At 47.8% G+C, this 18,617-nt stretch overlaps 1 long non-coding RNA gene across 1 annotated transcript in view; it reads left to right on the forward strand.

The window, feature by feature from the left end:
- Positions 1-18,617, forward strand: part of LOC144785607 (uncharacterized) — a 64,198-nt gene that overhangs the window by 19,432 nt on the left and 26,149 nt on the right. The window contains exon 3 of the long non-coding RNA XR_013601986.1: positions 9,030-9,150. This is a non-coding gene — a long non-coding RNA (uncharacterized LOC144785607). The remainder of the gene's footprint in view (positions 1-9,029; positions 9,151-18,617) is intronic.

The following is an 18,617-nucleotide window of genomic DNA, read 5'->3' on the forward strand; positions in this document are numbered from 1 at the left end:
CCGCCAGTTCGCTGCTGCAGCCCTGGGGGAAGGGGGAGAAGAAGGCGAAGAGGTCTACAATGAAGATCAGACCGAGTATGAACCGGCCGCCATGGCCCTAGCCTGCCTGGGCGAAAGAGGCATGGTCCCCCAAGCCCCTCTACCGAGCAACACTCAAAAATACCGTCAGTGGGTCCACATCAATGGACGACGGACCGAAGCCCTCCGAGACACAGGAGCCAGTGTGACGGCCGTCCGCTGCCACTTGGTGACCCCCGAACAGATCCTACCCAACGTGCGATGCCCCGTGAGGGCCGCCGACAACTCCGAGACTCTGTGTCAGATGGCCCGAATCCCCTTCGAGTGGGGGGGTGTTGGGCACCCTCAAGGTGACCGTCCGGGACGACGCCCCCGTGGAATGCCTCCTCGGAAACGACCTCGAGAGCTCTCCCTGGGCCCAAGTCGAGCGGAGAGAACATCTAGGAATGATGGGACTACCAGAGTGGGTCTGTGCTACGACCCGATCTATGACTGCCCGGGCCCCGGCGGCAACCAAGGCCACCCCGACTGAAGAGCCGGAGTGGCCCGCGCCACCACCGCCCGCAGTCAATGAAGAATCCGAGCCCGAGCCATCAGAGCACGACCGAGAAGGCAGCGCCGAACTCATCGACATACCCGAACTAGCCCAATGGCGCCAGGAGGGTGGTCCCACCCGAGAACAATTCCGGCAGGAACAGAAGGCCTGCCCCTCCCTCGAGGGGACCCGGCAGCAAGCCGCAGCCCAAGCTGCCGGGGATACCTCGGGGTCCCACTGGGTATACTGGGACCACGGCCTCCTATACAGTGAACAGAAAATTGCCGAGCTGGGGGCCAGCCGAGTGTTGGTGGTCCCCCTACGATTCAGAGACTTCCTCTTGAACCTGGCACACGATGTGCCCCTCACCGGGCACCTGGGACAGGACAAAACTTACAGCCGCCTGGTGACCCATTTCTACTGGCCGAAAATGCGCAACGATGTGCATAACCACTGCCGCACCTGCCCGACATGCCAAGCCAGCGGAAAGAGCGGGGGGAAGGTGAAGGCCCCGCTCCAACCCTTTCCAGTGGTGACCACTCCCTTCGAGCGAGTGGGGATCGACATCGTGGGGCCCCTGGACCCCCGAACCTCGCAAGGGCATCGCTTCATCCTCGTCCTGGTGGACCATGCCACCCGCTATCCCGAAGCCATCCCCCTACGAACCATAACGGCCCCCGTGGTGGGCCGAGCACTGATGGGGATCTTCTCCAGAGTGGGGTTCCCCCGAGAAGTCGTGAGCGATCGGGGCACAAACTTTATATCGAAGTATATGCGGTCCCTGTGGCAACAGTGCGGGGTCACATATAAGTTCACCACCCTGTATCACCCCCAAGGGAATGGACTTGTGGAGCGGTTTAACCGAACACTCAAGAGGATGATCCAGGGCCTAGAAGAACCCCTCCGCCGCAAATGGGACGTCCTGCTGCCCTGCCTCCTGTTCGCCTATCGGGAGGTACCACAGAAATTCCTGGGGTTTAGCCCCTTCGAACTCTTGTACGGGCATCCTGTCCGAGGTCCCCTCAGCCTGGTCAAAGAAGGCTGGGAAACTACAGTCCAAGACGCCCCGCCGGATGTCTACCGGTACCTCCTGACCCTCCGAAGCCAGACTCGGAAGTTCCGGGCCCTTGCCGAGGCCAACCTTGAGGCCAGTCAGGAAGACATGAAACGCTGGTATGACCAGAACTCTTCATCCATCGAGTTCGAGCCGGGCCAGCAGGTCTGGGTCATGTCCCCGGTCGAACCTTGTGCCCTCCAGGACAAATGGTCGGGCCCCTTCAAAGTGATCGAGCGCAAGAGCCCCGTCACCTATCTCGTGGACATGGAGTCACCCCGAAACCCCCTCTGGGTTCTGCACGTCAACCGGCTCAAGCCTCATTTTGCCCGCACAGAACTGAGCCTGCTGCTAGCTACCGATGATGGGGCCGAAGATGACTCCGAGCCCCTGCCCGACCTCCTAAGGGGCGCTGAGAAAGACGGCTCCGTCGAGGGAATCTCTCTCTCCTCCGACCTGACCCCCGCACAGCGCCGAGACTGCCAAGAGCTGTTGGAGCAATTTACGGACCTGTTCTCCCTCACCCCCGGGGTTACCCAGTGGTGTGTCCACGATGTCGACACCGGGGACAGCCAGCCAGTGCGACACCGGGCCTACCGAGTTCCCGACCGAGTTCGGGCCTGCATCCAGACAGAAGTTACCAAAATGCTGGCCCTGGGGGTGGTCGAACCCTCCGACAGTCCCTGGGCCAGCCCAGTTGTCCTGGTCCCCAAAGCCGCCGCACCTGGCACCCCTCCAGAACTCAGGTTTTGTGTCGACTACCGGGGACTAAATGCTGTTACCAGAACCGACGCACATCCCATCCCCCGGGCCGATGAACTAATCGACCGCCTGGGAGCCGCCAAGTACCTCCGTACTTTTGACCTCACAGCAGGGTACTGGCAGATCGGCCTCACCCCTGGCGCCCAGGAGCGATCGGCCTTCTCCACACCCGATGGCCACTTCCAATTCAAGGTGATGCCCTTCGGCATGAAAAATGCCCCAGCAACTTTCCAGAGACTGGTGAACAAAGTGCTGGCGGGGCTAGAAGAATTCAGCGCCGCCTATCTAGACGACATTGCAGTGTACAGCCTCCACTGGGCCAAGCACCTGAAGCACCTCTGGGAGGTCCTGACGGCCCTCCGACGGGCCGGACTAACAATAAAGGCCAGCAAGTGCCAAATAGGTCAAGGGTCCGTGACCTACCTGGGACACCAAGTGGGGAGCGGCCACGTGGCTCCCCTCCAACCCAAGATTGACGCCATCGTGGCCTTGGAGCCCCCGGTCAGCCAGACAGCCGTCCGAGCCTTCCTGGGGCTCACTGGATATTATCGGCGCTTCATAAAGAACTATGGGAGCATTGTGGGTCCCCTCACTGAACTGACCTCGAAGAACCGGCCCCAGAAAGTACCATGGACACCCGCGTGTCAGGTGGCCTTCGAGACTTTGAAAACAGCCATGTGCACCGCCCCTGTGCTCCAAGCCCCTGACTACAGCCGGGAGTTCATAGTCCAGACCGACGCCTCGGAGCACGGCATTGGGGCGGTCCTATCTCAGATTGACCCCGAGGGGATTGACCATCCTGTGGCCTTCATCAGCCGGCGGCTGCTGGCCAGAGAGCAGCGATGGAGCACCATTGAGAGAGAGACCTTCGCCGTCGTGTGGGCCCTCAAGAAACTCAGGCCCTACCTCTTCGGCACCCACTTGCGGGTCCAGACTGACCACCGGCCCCTGCGGTGGCTGATGCAGATGCGTGGCGAAAACCCAAAGCTGCTGCGATGGTCCATCTCCCTCCAAGGGATGGACTTCACTGTGGAGCATCGCCCTGGCAACGACCACGCCAACGCTGACGGCCTGTCCCGCTTCTTCCACCTCGACGAGGAGGATACCCAGGAAGATGGGTGACTCTCCCCGCCTTCAGCTGGAGGGGACGTGTGTTGGACCCGGCCTCGTGGCGTGGTCCTACCCCTCCCGCATGGCGGGCCCGGGACGACATCGGCCTCCGTCGACCCGCCGTCGACCCCCCTGAACACGAACCATCGACGAGAGCAGCCCCCCTGGCAACCCACAGCTCTCCCCCCCTGGGACCCCAGCGGACCCTGCTCGCCAACACTGCCGGTCTGGCGACTATGCCAGGCCACCATTTCCGGCCCGACTCCATCTTGGGCCCATCACGTCCCGAGCACGAGGCCGCAGCCATCCCTGGCCCCGGCCCCGGCCCCAGCGAAGCCCCGACATCCAGGCACCAAGATCCTCCCAGGTGGTAGAGTGGCCACTTGGCGGATCCCGGAGGAGGGGAGTTTCGATGGGCCTCCAACCATCCCCGGACGCCTGGTGTCGATCGCCCTCCAGCCTCCCTGGGCCCTGGCTCCACCCCCCTGCTGGGTGTCTGGACACCTTCATCCCGGCCCCTCGGACCCCCAGGCACGAGGGTCCGGACATCAAAGGACTCCAGTCCTATATATGGGCCAGCCCTGGATTAGGACGCCAGTTGTATCTTGGAGTCGAAGCCCTGCTGACCTTGTCGCGGCTGATCCTGATCCGAACTCTTGCACCTGAACCATCTTCGAGGCCCTGCTGACGCTGTCGCGGCCTGACCGAGCTGAACCATTTTCGAGGCCCTGCTAACGCTGTCGCGGCCTGACCAAGCTGAACCACCTTCGAGGCCCTGCTGACGCTGTCGCGGCCTGACCAAGCTGAACCACCTTCGAGGCCCTGCTGACGCTGTCGCGGCCTGACCAAGCTGAACCACCTTCGAGGCCCTGCTGACGCTGTCGCGGCCTGACCAAGCTGAACCACCTTCGAGGCCCTGCTGACGCTGTCTCGGCCTGACCAAGCTGAACCACCTTTGAGGCCCTGCTGACGCTGTCGCGGCCTGACCAAGCTGAACCACCTTCGAGGCCCTGCTGACGCTGTCGCGGCCTGACCCCTTGAACTATCCACGCACTAGTTGGTGCCAAGACTGTCCCGCTACCCCATTATTCCCGAAACCACGACTTTATGGATCCCTCAATCCCTGCCTGCTAACCTGCTAAGTACCTGCCTTCAATTCTTATATAAAGATACTTGTGAATATTTCGTCGTGTGGTGTCCGTCTGTAGTAGGGTGATTGCTCAGCTGGTACGATTGTAGGAGAGAAGCCTCGCCAAGGAGGCCTCCCTACGGCGCTCGGCCTATTCCATAGAGAGAGGTGAGTCTCGGGGCGGGCAGTCAGACATCTTCTGTCTCCCCTGGGATCGCCTTTCCAACATTACTGATGGGGAGTGATTCGACCATTTTAGGAGTTTATATGAAGGGGTAGGGGCACCGGATAGCATTGAATTGCCCGGACAGGAGGTGGCATTCATGATACCCATTGTGTCCACCATTGACCCTGTAGGGCAAAATGAGGTCGAGATTGCTATTAATAAAATTGTCCAAGGGAAGGCACCAGGCCAGGATGGCATCCCTGGCGACCTTTTTCGAGCAAACACTGAGCATTGGGCTAAGTTCTTCTCCATTTTGATTAATGCCCTCCTACAGAGGGCTCCGGTCCCGACCTCCTGGAAAGGGGCCGAGGTGATCCCGATTTACAAAAAGGGACCAAAAAGAGACCCTGCCAACTATTGTCCAATCAGCCTCATTGATGCTGGTCAGAAGGTGGTTGGCAGGGTTCTACTGGAGAGGATCCTTTCATGGGCGGAGGAGAATAATATCATTTCCCAAATCCAGGCAGGTTTTAGGGCGTGCACTAGCACTATTGACCAGGCATTTAGGCTGGTGTTAATTTATTGGAAGATAGTAACTATTGGCAAGGGTGGCCTCTACCTGGCTTTTATTGATTTAAAAACGGCGTTCGACCTGGTCCCTCGAGAACGCCTGTGGACAGTTTTGCGGGAGATGGGGTTCCCCTTCCACATCTTGAATTTGTTGGCTCGTATGCACGATGGTAATTATGCTTGCATACGGTGGGGCACTCAGGATCAGAAAACGGACAAAATCCCGGTAAATAGAGGTGTTCGCCAGGGATGCGTCCTGGCGCCCACCCTCTTTTCGCTGTTTGTTAACAGGGTTGTTTCCTTTTTATCTGATATTGATGCTGATGCCCCGACACTGGCTGGTGTTAAAGTGCCCGCCATGCTCTTTTCGGGGCTCCAGAAGCTTTTAGCTCGGTTCTCTACATTTTGTAATTTAAGGGGCTTGGTCATCAATACAACCAAAACCAAAATCCTATATTTTAACCCTAGTAAGAAAGCCAATTGTACGATTACTCTTGATGATGTGCCCCTAGAGCGTGTTAAAGTATTTGACTACCTAGGGATAAGGATATCGGACCAACTGAAGTGGCAGCCACATATAGAGAAAATGGCCCTGAATCACAAACGAGTCTTGGGAGTCATAGGGAGGGAACATAGAGCCTCAACCTCCAGACCCATATCACCGGAACTGGAGATCTATTCTGCGAAAGCTATAGGTAGTGCTCGGTATGGAGCAGAGCTCTGGGGCTTCAACAACGTTGATCCCCTTGTTATGGCTGAAAACAAGTTTTTTAGGGAGCTCGTTTCACTACCTAGGGGCACCCCCACCAAACCCCTCCTCTATGACTTTGGACGTCGTTCGATTAAAGACCTTATCACCTTGCGTCCGCTTCTCTATTGGGCTCGTTTGTGGCGTACACCTGAGCTATCTAGCTACGCAAACGCCCTTAGAGAAGTCATGAACATGCAGGGGTCCCATAAAATTGTCTGGCTTACTAGGGTCAAGAAGCTTTTATTTGCTATTGGTTTTAATACAGCATGGGAGACGGTGTGTCGGTGTCTAAATTGGAGATTAAGAGAGCTTATTGGCTATGGGTTGATGCCCAAGAGTTTAGAGATCCTAACCTGGGAAGGTTGACAGATGAGTTCAGTTTACACAAGACTGTTCATCGTCTTGAGCCCTATCTGGATATCATTAGGAAACCCAGAGATAGGGCTTTGTACATCCAGTTTAGACTGGGAACTCTTCCGGTACATGAACGTACCTGCAAGTGGAAACCCCCCCACCAAACATCCGCCAATTGCCCGTTTTGCACCGACACACCAGAAACCATACCACATTTTTTCTTTATATGTAGTGCCTATAAGAATCCTAGGTCAAAATGGCTAAAACCTGTTTGCCGTCAGCTTAAGACCAACAGCCATGCCACTGCTCTTAGAATTTTACAGACGGATCCCAACACCACTTTAGCCCGTGGAGTAGCTAAATTTCTCAGTTGGGCATGGCTGATTAGAATGAAAGACCTTAGATAACTTTATATGGTGACTGTTTTTACCTTGTGTCCAAAGCTCCAATTTGTTTATTGACTTTTTAATTGCTGTACTCTGGTTTATGTACTTATTTAAATGCTCTTTATAAATGTATTGTATTTTAACTGTCATGTGCTTTTTAAGATATTTCATATCGAAATAAAGCTTTGTACACTTTGACATTGTATGTGTGCGTGAATATGTCTTTGACTGGCTGAATGTATAAGTAAGTGCATGTATGAGTGTGTGAGTGGGTGTATGAGTGTTTGTATGGGTTTTTGAGCGCTTGCGTGAGTATCTGTATGGGAGAGTGAGTACCTGTGTAAGTACCTGTATGGCTAGCGAGATAGTATGTGAGTAGTTTTATGAGTGAGTGGCTGTGGAAGTGTATGTATAGGTATGTGACTGGATATGTTAGTGATTGTATAGGTGATTGAGTGTGTGTGCTAGTGCCCGTATAGAGTGCATTTGTAATTGCTTGTATAGGTTAGTGAATGTGTGTGTGAGTGGCTGTATGGGTGTATGAGTGGGTGTGTTAGTGTCTGTATAGCTGTCTGACTGGGTGTCCGAGTGGCTCCACGGCTGACTGAGTGAGTGTGCTTGTGTCTGAATGGGTGACTGAGTGGGTCTGTGAATGGGTATATAACTGCTTGTGTGGACATATGAGTGGGTGTATGAGAGGCTACATGGGGTGTAAGTGGGTGTGTGAAGAACTGTTTGGGGATGTGAGTGGGTGTGATAGTAGATACATGGGTGAGTGGGTAGATGTATTTGTAGAGTATGGGTGAGTGAGTCAGTGCATACGTGATGTATAGGTCAAAGAGTGGCTGTGTGAGTGAGTGAAATGGGGTGTCAATAGAGTATGAGTGAGTGGGTATGTCAGTGGATGTATGGGTGAATATGTGTGTGGAAGACTGCATGGATAATTAAGTGAATGTGTGAGTGCCTCTACGGGTGAGTGAGGGTGTGAGTAGCTGTATAGAACAGTTGATGTGTTAGTGCTTGTATGGTTAGGTTAGTGAGTGGGTGGGTGTATGAGTAGCTGTATAGATGGGTATGTGGGTGTGTAGGTTGATATATGGGTAAATGAATACATGTGTGAGTGTATGTATGGGGGAGTGACTAGGTATGTGAGTACATGTATTGATGGGTGAGTGAGTGTGTGAGTAGCTGTATGGGTTAGTGAGTGGGTGGGTGCATGAGCAGCAAAGGGGTGAGAGAGTGGATCTGTCACTGATGTATGGGTTAGTGAGGGACAGTGTGAGTGGCTGTATGAGTGAGTAAGAGGGTGTGCACATGTAGCAGTGTGTGACAGGATATGTGAATACCTATATCGGTGTATACAGATGGCTCAGTCTTTGTATCATTATGTGGCTCACTGTATACCTTGACAATGTAAGTTTGTTGAACAACATATTATCAGGGAATTAAACTACTGCAATAGACTGTTCCATTTATCTGTTTAAAAAGAAAAGAAACATAAGTATAAGTTAATATTACATTTTCCAAAATTGCACAATAAACTTCAAACAAAACAGTATTCATTTCTTATACTGTAATAGTAACCTTATATCACATTAAAGCATTTCATTTTCTCTTTTCTACTCTTCTCAGCTTTTATACTTGTTCACCATAAATGATGTACTGCATAAGGCTTCACCCTTGAACAGTGGGGAAAAACAATCATACAGACTGTAGAAAAAAATACACAGTATATGACTGTAATTAAGTGACACTCTACATTGCACTCACTACAATTTGTTAATCAGTTATTTTACTTACAGTTACTACACTACTCTAAACAAGCCTATCTTAACAATACTTGTTTTATCAGTATACCTGGTACAATACTACTAATAAATATGAACCACACTCAAATTTTGTAAATCCTTTGATAAACATCACCTCTGATAGGTTGATTGATGTCTAAAATGCTGTTGATCCATAAAGACAAAATACCATACATACCTTTTTTTCTACGAATAGTATGTAGATGTTTGGTTGAATAAAAAACAAGAGGTGACAGTTTTGTAGTTTGAAAAGCAGTTTTGGTGTCAATTTAAGCTTTCTGTGATTGCATTGTGTCTATGCAGTTTCACACTTTGATTAGACAGTGCTGTAACCAAATGTTATATTAATCCTTTGTGGAAGATATAAGCACTCTTGAATTTTGCAGAACTCTTTAAAAACATCACGGCTGAATGATGTCTAAAACACTGACAAGCCACGTAGAAGAAAGACGGTGCATTGTTTTTTTCCGGAAAAACTCCTTACAACTTTGGTTGAAGAAACAAAAGGTAAGAATTCCGTAGTTTGAAAGGAAGTTTTGGTTTGAACTAAAGAAAGCTGTCATTGCATTCCATCCATCCAGTTTCACACTTTAAATACACAGTTAGAGTTCAGATGTTAAATTAACTAATTCGAGAAAGATGATGGCCATAGTAGTGTGAGTTCGTCTAGAAATTCATATTTGTCCTGCTTTGAAGTTTGTTATTTCAGTTTCCAAGTTTCCAGTTTAGATCCATCTTCTCTGCATTGTTGCAGCATTATTATAAGTTATTTTCCACTTCTTTGTATATGTAATGCAGGCATTACCTCTGATCTACAATTTGGGCAAGTCATATTTTGGTTAACCTTTTTGATCAATCTGTCAAAAAGCACAGTTTTGAAATCTGGTATCTCTAATTACAGTAATCTCTCAGAATTAATTTCAGTAGTAGACGAAAAAGAGCAATCTTCGCAGGCATGGTTCCATTTGTAACTCTGTCCAAATAAATCATCTATGTTTATTTCTTCTAAAAGTCCAAGCAGGACCTTTATAAATTCCTGTGCATCTTGCAGAGTTTTTGAGTAAATAGTACTGATCCGCTACATATATCCACTAGATCTTGAATTTCTGAAGCACAATGTATTACAGTCCTATCAGTAAGTAAACATTGTTACAAAGCACACAGTGCAGAGCATAACCTCTTCTGTGCTTTATTTTCTATTGCATTTATAAGATGTGGTAAAAAACCAGTACATTGAGAACAACATTTGCTTAGCAGTTGACACCAGAAGTGTTTGACAACTGGTAACCTACAATCTCTCCCTCATTCTCCAGTTTTCTCTTCTTAACATCTTCCTTGTTGTCCTCCTTCTTTTCAACAACATCTCTAGATTCTTTGGTGAGCTTCCTGTTTGGACAGATCGTCCTTTTCTCATAAATGGGGTACTGTCCTAAATGAGAAGTGTGCACACTTCTTAACCAATTACACTCTCTGACACAACTTGCATCAGCACTAACTTTCCTGTCATCAAAATCAACCAAAAACAAACCTGATAATGTTCTCACTGGAGACAATGCAACATATGCCATACCTTCTTTAAACATAGTACTACAAATATTAATAAAAGCTGCGTCTACACTTAAACCTTGAGATTAATGGATAGTTACAGCATATGCTAAAGACATTGGGAACTGCTGTCACCGGACATATACGACTTTTACTAGCAAAAAACGTATTGCACATTGGCAAATCAGCTTTTTGTCATCAATCTGATCAAATGATATAGCTAAGTATTCAACCTCATCCTTAGTTGGGAAATTAATGAAATCAACAACTTGTCCCATAGCACCATTTACTAATTATTCCTCAAAACTGACATTTCTATGCAAAAAATGTACAGTTTTTACATACTTTTCTAATCCTGCAGTCTTGGATACAGATGTTTCCAATTAATCCAATTTTGCTTGCAACTTTCCACTTAACAGTACTGTTACTCCCCGGTGTTTCATTTTGTCAATAGCCGTAACTTCCAAAATGTCTTCTTTCTCCAGTTTTAGTAATTGTTCATGAAAATTGGAGCACTCTTGAAGTATAGGCATTAAACAGACTATAGGTTTACCTTCTTCAATGAAATTAAAACATTAGCTGTGCTGCTGTGTTTTTAAAGGGGAAAGGTTTGCTGATAAGTTGAGTTTCTAAGGTATGTTTCCCTTTCTTTGTCAGAAGTCCTACTCTAAAGTGCTTCAGAATTTTTTCAGTATGCCATGTCAGATGCTGGACACATATTGTTAAGTAGTTTCTTGTATTGGAAGTTTAACCAAATGTTTACATTGCCTACACTTTGCAAAGAATTCTGAATGTCTTGAAAACAGGCTGTCCTATGACTGGGGTACGTTGCAGTAGGGCTCCGAAGACGATTAAATGTTTTCCTCCAAAGAGCATGTCATACTCTGTTTTTAAAATCTGTTGCATCCTCAAGTGTACAAAGACAATCATTAAGTTTGAGACTATGCTCACCTCATCGATGATCAAAAGCCTGAGTTTCTTCAACACTCTTGACACTTCATGACAAACTTCACTGGATAACTTTTGGAATTGTAATTTATTATCATTTTCAACAGGTAGCATTAGTAGACAATGTAGAGACATACCTTTAATGTTGTGTGTAGCCAATCCAGTGGGTACTGTTACTACATACAATCAATTTGATTCTGAAGTGCTCTGTAGGTAAGCGGTGAGAACTTATACTAAAAACCTTTCCCGGTGCCAGTTTGACTACTGATGTATAATAGAATTGGCTTACATTATGAACATTTGCATTTTTTAATCTTGTGCTGGAATCTGTGCTCTATTTTCTCTTTTACCTCATATACATTTCTTTTTGCTTGTTGTTCAGTTGTCCAACTAACTATTTGAAATCAACACTTACCTGTCTTGCTTGTACTATTGACGTTTCTAGCTCATTCATAGCTTTTGCAGCAGCATTTTCAATAATGGGTTGTCCAAGAAGATCTTGACTCAGTGGTCCAGAATTTTGGCTGCTTTGTGACTTCTCCTTAGCTATCTCAACAGCAATAGTTTGCTCCTGTTGAATCTCATCATTTAACATTTGCAAATAGTTTACAAAGGCTGATCACTTAAAACTGTCTTTCATAACATTGAAAGAATCTTCATAGCAGTCATAGTCTCCAAGTAATTCTGATTCAGCACGCCAAGGCTTGAAAAGTTGTAGAAGTGCCAAATAAAAAAACTCTCTTTTATGTGGTGTTGGCCAGCTATGTTTTCGTGGTTAATTAGATTTTCTTTTGTATGTTTCACCAACAACGGTCATATCCAAGTATGACACATTTCCCTTCTATGTCTTTTATTACATTCCTTTTGTATCTGTAGTGTTGAAGTACTTCATAAAGGCACATGTCTTCTACATGTGGACTCCTCCTTAGATAGTACTTGTCTAACATATTTGATTCACAATCTCTGTACTTTTTGGGTCAAACTCTGCTAGGTACTGAATTTCTGGGAAATCATTTAACACTCTATTCCATGTACTTGCTAGGCCTAGACTTACCCAAACATTTTCCCTTGACTTTGAGAAAAACTGGCCAAGCTCAACCGGTCACAGCACTTATAGGACCCCATTACTCTATGAGAAAACATTTTCAATCTTAAGCTGTACAATTTCTTAGATAGAGTTTTACTGCAGAAATCTCCTCCCACATCGTATTTATCCCTGTCTGCTCTGGTTTTGTAACATATGAAGTGATGAACCGAGTGACAGTGATAGAGTTGTCTGCAACAAATTCAAGATGAATGTTTGCATTCCACATCTTCGGAATCACAGGATTGTAGTCATTAATATACTTCAAAGCGTCTGTTCTTCTCAAGTAGTATGTGTTTTCTGGTGATTTATGTGTCAGTGTATGTCTGACTGCAGACAAAAGGCTGTTCACTCCTCCTTGAGAAATCAGAGGTCGTGGGAATCCAAATCAACATCTTGTGTAAAATGTTCCTTTGCATCTGTATTTTCAACAACAGTACTTCCCACATCAATGAGTTTGAAATCATAGAACTTGTTCTCTCAAGCCCTTTTCACCACCATCTTTTGGGGTAGACAAGTCAAATACTGTTCTATAAAAGGCAAGACAGACTCATCACTGTCTGTTCCAAATTTTGGTGTATCTTTTATCCATAACAGCATGTGACTATGAGGAGCAACCCTTGCTTGGTACTCTTTTTAGAGAATACAAACCAATAACTGTTTTTTCAGAGTACACTCAGAGTGGAGCCCGGTCTGCCCGGTCGCTAGGAGTGATGCAGAGGGACTGAAATCAACAAGCATAAAGATACATTATGTACATCTCGTAACTGGGCTAGAACACGCCCATAGTGGGATTTTCCAGACAGGTGCAGCTAAATAGTTAAATAGAAAAAAAATAAGTTTTGGTTCTCATATCTTATACAAAGTAACTAATGCCGAGGTTGTTCCAGTCTGGCCGGCACCAGACTAGTGGGAGAAGGTCTTTATCTAGTGGGAAAGGTATGCACTAATAAGAACAGTCTATTCATTAGTGAAGCAAAACCCAACCTTGGAGAAACACAAACCAGCAGAGGCCTTTTTTCAGAAATAGCAAAGAAATAGTTTCGATCATGATTCAAAATGGCGTCCATATAGAAAATGGTGCAGTGAATGCTAACTTACATAGGACAATGCACAAATGAAATAATTTCTATTCTAACAGACCCTCCTTTTAGCATGAGGTAAAACATTTTTCTAACAGGAACAAGAAACATATAAAATCAGGCCTTATGAACATTCCATATTCTCAGTGTCAGGAAGGGATGTTAAAACCTGATTCGGGTCGGGGACAATCGATATTTGCCCGGCGGTATTGCCTCTGTGACCCTCTAGTTATTTAATCAATGAAGAGGCAGGCGCTGGAGACTGGAAAGCAGGAAACAAGGTTTTTATTCTCTCCGGAGGAGAACACAACGAAACGGACAGAAGGTATCGTTCTGAGGTGCTCTAGATACATTTCTGAGGCCTGGCCTCTTATACACTGTTTTACGACTTTATTGTAGATTACACATTCATGTTAAAGCTTTGATGTATGGAAAAGATATTCCCGGAAATCCCCTTTGGGCCCGTTCCCACACACATTTACAGTTGAAGTCCCCACCCTAGTCACAACAGGTGATGAGTATCACGCAGCTGGATATTCCGCCGATTCACGGAATGTGGGGGGTTCGGTCGGATCTCATGGAGTGGGGGCTTTGATCAACCCGGGGATCCTTTGATGGGGGAAGCTTTCTATTGTACGGGGAGGGGCAAGGAATGGTATCGGCAGAGCTGGGTGTCGGCCTGGGAACGGGGAAGACAAAACGGGCACACAGGGAAAAAGGGGGTTTGCATCTAAGGGCCGGAGATCATGAAAGGGAAGCAGGGAGGTGTCGCGCTGGGAACAGGATGAGGGCCTGGGGCAGAGCAGCGCCGAAGAGGGGTTTATGACTCAAGGCAGGTGCAAGCAGGGGGTGGTCAGCGTGCAGGCTTAGTGAAGGCGAAGGGCTATGTCAGGGGCCAGCAGCATGCAAAAGGGTTCGCTTTGATCGGGGCATCTTAAAAAATGGCGGGCGCGCACGACAAAAGTGTGGCATCAGGGGAAGAGGCAAGATGGCGCAGATAATGTTCACCAAAACGTACTAATTTTCAACAGTCCTCCCTTTAACATATTCAAGACATCTTGCTGGTTCATTTTCTACTCGGTTCTATTGTGGTGGGCATGAGAAAGAAAACGGTAGGAACCCTAGAGGAAAAGAGTTGTAAACAATACATTTTAACGTTTCTAGTTTTTAGGAGGTGGACCTATTTGATAAACTTTGATCAATTTGTTTAGCAGGAACGTCATAGGAATGCAATACAAAAACGATTCTGTAGCGAGAGCAGCAAGCATATTTCATACTGGCAGGTTATTACATATATATCAGGTTCGGATTGGAGCATGATCAATACGATGGCGGCTGGGAGAGAAATGAGGTCTAGCAGAAACGGCGATTGGAGATGTCAAATGTTCGAAGTTTAACGAGTTCTCATCATTCTTTGTTGCCTTTCGTTGGCGCTGTTGAGCACCGGCGGTGGAGCTATAAGTCCAGCTCTGTTCTAAGTTCTGCGTTGCAGGGCACGACCCTTTCCTCGCGTTTCTGGTCGAAAAGGTCCTTTTCGCCCTGTGTCCTTTGAGGTGTTTGTCAGAAAGTTCAGATGGAAGAAGAGCGTACAAAACAGTCCATAGGGTAGGTCAGAGGAAAAGGGGGATGGAGCAAGGCCAAATTAGGAACAAAACTAGGGAAACGAGAGACTTCAAATAGGCGGGCGTGTGACCGAATTCAGAGAGCGGGGACTTGTCGACAGACACTGGACATCGAGCAGGGGCATCAGGTCGACCCTTTCTTCTCATGTTGTCGAAAACAGTGCCTCGTCCTGCAGCTCTTTTCTGTCGTGGTCTCGCCTTGGCTAATGTCGCAGGTGTTCCTTAGTCTGTAGTCAGGCCTCGTGCTCCCACATCCGGTCCTTCTCTCCTCCAACAGCAGTACCCTTAAACAAGTTTGAAAAGACAGTCTTTAGAGAATTTGCAGATGAAGATAATCAAAAAGTCTATTTCTCTCCCAGCTCCAGGCAAAGAATGAAAAATGCCCGTTATATTAGTGTTCACAACTGGCATATGAATGACCGGTGACGGGCCTGTTGGATTTACTATGACTTTCCTTTACAATTATTTATTACAGTCACGACAGTTCATCTGATGGTGACCCACCTCCGTGAGACGAACCTGGCAAAGATATGCCGTTCTCTAGAGTTTTACATTTACAAAGGGTACTGTGAGTCGTCAACATGGTACTACACAGGTATTTTGCTGAGAGACGAACATGACTAAACATTTCCTTTCTATCGATGCATCCTGCCTTTCAACTACTACGGGGTTCATTTCGATGATTTCTTTACCTTGGACTAGTCTGTTAACCTTGTAAAACATCACTCTGGATCCTACGTAACCTTTTACAGCCCGATTACTTAATTAGGAAGGACAGGGGTTTTATGGGGAACAACCAGGGACATAGGAAACTTGTGGTAAGGGCATAAATCGACCCATCTCTCACAACCGGAAATGAGGGGTAGTTTCATAATTCCAGTTTTTGGGCGGCTGATACAGGGGAGGTAACAGGGGTGATCATTTTTCCGGTTTGGGTATTGCGACAATTCGGGGAGGGGAGGGTCGCGTATTCTGAGGTCCTTGTTTTGTACCATAGGAGCCGTTGACAGGTAGTTCCCTTATTTCGGGTCAGATTAGGGAACCTCTGTCGTCTTACCTGTCCTTTCCCTTACGGCCCAACCTCGGTTCATTGACTTCTAGCGGAAAAGGAGAGGTAATGACGCGGCTTCAGGGTGATTGTATTAAAGACAAGTTTTTGTGCAAATACTGACGGTATTTGAAGCCAATTAGGTGGTGTGCTAGGGGTGGCAGTCTGCCAATTTCGGGGCTAATCACTCGGAAGAGTGGGAGTGCAAAAATAGAGGGAGAGAGAGAGAGAGAGAGAGAGAGAGAGAGAGAGAGAGAGAGAGAGAGAGAGAGAGAGAGAGAGAGAGAGAGAGAGAGAGAGAGAGAGAGTGCAACGGCAGGCTAAATAGTACACGTGCAACAGAGAGGGTGGCGGTGTATTCAAGAAAGGCTATTTAGTGCATTACACAGTAAAGGGCATTCGCGGGTCTGCGTTAGAATCTTGTAATCATGCAGTTTGAGCATTAGACAGGGTAGAGGGGACGTGCCTTGAGAAAAAGGAAAGAAGAAAGGAGGTACCATTTTGTCGCACTTCTCGCATTCTCGGTCCTTCGACCAGTTGGGTCGACGCCTCAGTCACACACACACATTCCCTCATAGTTTCGCATCATACGTGAGATGGGTTCATTCGTCCGGTCTGGTTTAAGGGTGATCACTTTTTATCAGGTTGCGCTAATTTTTCGGGTTTGTTCGATACGTGAGTAGTTTGCAGGCGCGCTTAGACACCACCTTGCGGCGCTAGTCAGCTTCGTGTATTAGACATGGCAAGGCTTCAGATCTTCGCCACACTTCGGCTGTAATCTCTGATGTAACCTGCAGAGGGAGGGAAAAAAGGGGGGTGGGGGAGACAGCATTCGCGCATATTCAAATACATGGATTCATAAGTCCTTTACTTACCTCTTACTCGTCTTTCCTCCTCGGGGCAGGGTCCCCGGGGATATGGTTTCTGGAGTCGAGGGGGGGGTAGTGTGTCCATATAGGTCGTGTGCGGGGAAACGTAAAAAGGAAACCAGAGGTGCTTAGTGCGAGGTATCTAGTCAAAGGATGTATCTCACTATCGGGATCCTTAAAACCTCGTTCAACGCTGTGGCGTTCTAAGGTTCTTCGGTTCTTGGGTCAGCTCCGTTCCCTGATACTTTGGAACGTTGTACTTTATAACATTTACATTATTTCATTTCACCCTCCTTTTACATTCCCTCATTTACACCGTTCGTTTTACCCATCCTTGGAAGTCAAGGTCTTCCTCTACGCGAGGGCTCATGGGTCAGTCGCGTACGTTGAAGGCGGAGTGTCGTGTTGTCGATCCGATCCGTCCTCCAGGGCTGGGCAACCATCTTCTTTTAACCTTAAAGAGAGAGCAGAGTAGGGTGCACAGAAAAGAACTTTCCCACCGATCCCACATTTTTTTTAAAATAACGCATGCAATACCCGTCCATAGTTTCAAAAACTTTATTTTGCAAAATCATGTCAGCATGAGGATTATGAGGGTGCGGTCGTATTTGGCCGGTCGTGGCAATGGCTAAAGTGCGTACAGTGGGGGGTGTCGTTTGCAGCAATAAAAACATCGGAAAGTTTTACTCATTCATTTGTAAGAGACTAAAACGTCTATTAATTGGCTGGGGGTTCGGGGGCATTTATTTTCATAATTTAGAAGCATAATCATAATAGTGGTAATCAGATTTCCTATATGCATACCGTACGTGTGCGTCGTAAATGAGGTTTACATCAGTTATAAAAATATAATACATTGTACATTTGTAATCAACATTTGTAACGGGGATCCTTTCATACTGTTCGTCGAGTGAGTTCTCCTTGTCTTTTCTAGCCAAGTGTACAAAGGATCATATAAAATCTCGGAACATCAAGTTTATATTAGTGCGAAGGAACACCACGAGGTGTTCGTAAGTTCTGATTGATACCAGCGCCATTTTGGGCGGGGCCGGCTCAGTCCGGAAGCAGCATCAGGGGGAAATGTTTCCCATTACTGGCAGTTTGGACCAGAGTCCTTTTCGGCAGTTCTAGAATTCATGCTAACAGAAGGAGTGGCAATGTCATGTTTGTTTCGTTGGCGATCAAGGCAGCCGTCCCTTACCGGAAGCCTGCAGAGGCCGAAGGTTCTGCCGGGGACCTTTGTAGGATCTTCAAGGCTGCGGAGATGCTGTCGGAGATGGGGGCTCGTGCTCCAGGGGGCAAATGTTCGAGTTATATTGCTGGTCAAAGTTACTCTAGTGGCCGGGGCCCGCCTTCCAGCGGACCCAGACGCCATTTTGAGGCCCTACAGGGGCCACTCTCGTCGAGTTTGCAGGAGTGGGAGAGATCCTTCGGAGTGAAAGGAAGAGGTCCCTGTTGTGTGAAAGCGGGACGTTCAGCTGGGGTGCAGCTGTGATGCCCCCACCTGGGGGGGGCGAGGGAGACTCGTCCGCATCGTCTCCTTCTCCCGGTGCACTCCATGCCGATCCTTTTCATCGCCCCGCATGAAGGTCTCTCCACATCCGGTGTTCCCCAAGTCCTGGGCTCAGTGCTGTGGGAGTATGGCCACCTGTGGCGCGCATTCGGCGCGGCACGAGTATCAGTGCAGTCATTGCAGGTTCGGTGTTCCGAAAATATGGCCACCATTGCACGTTCGGTGCTGCGCAAGTACTGGGGTGCCACCATGGTGTGTTCGGT

This window comes from Lissotriton helveticus, chromosome 10 (assembly GCF_964261635.1).
Source record: "Lissotriton helveticus chromosome 10, aLisHel1.1, whole genome shotgun sequence".
NCBI classification, from domain to species: domain Eukaryota; kingdom Metazoa; phylum Chordata; class Amphibia; order Caudata; family Salamandridae; genus Lissotriton; species Lissotriton helveticus.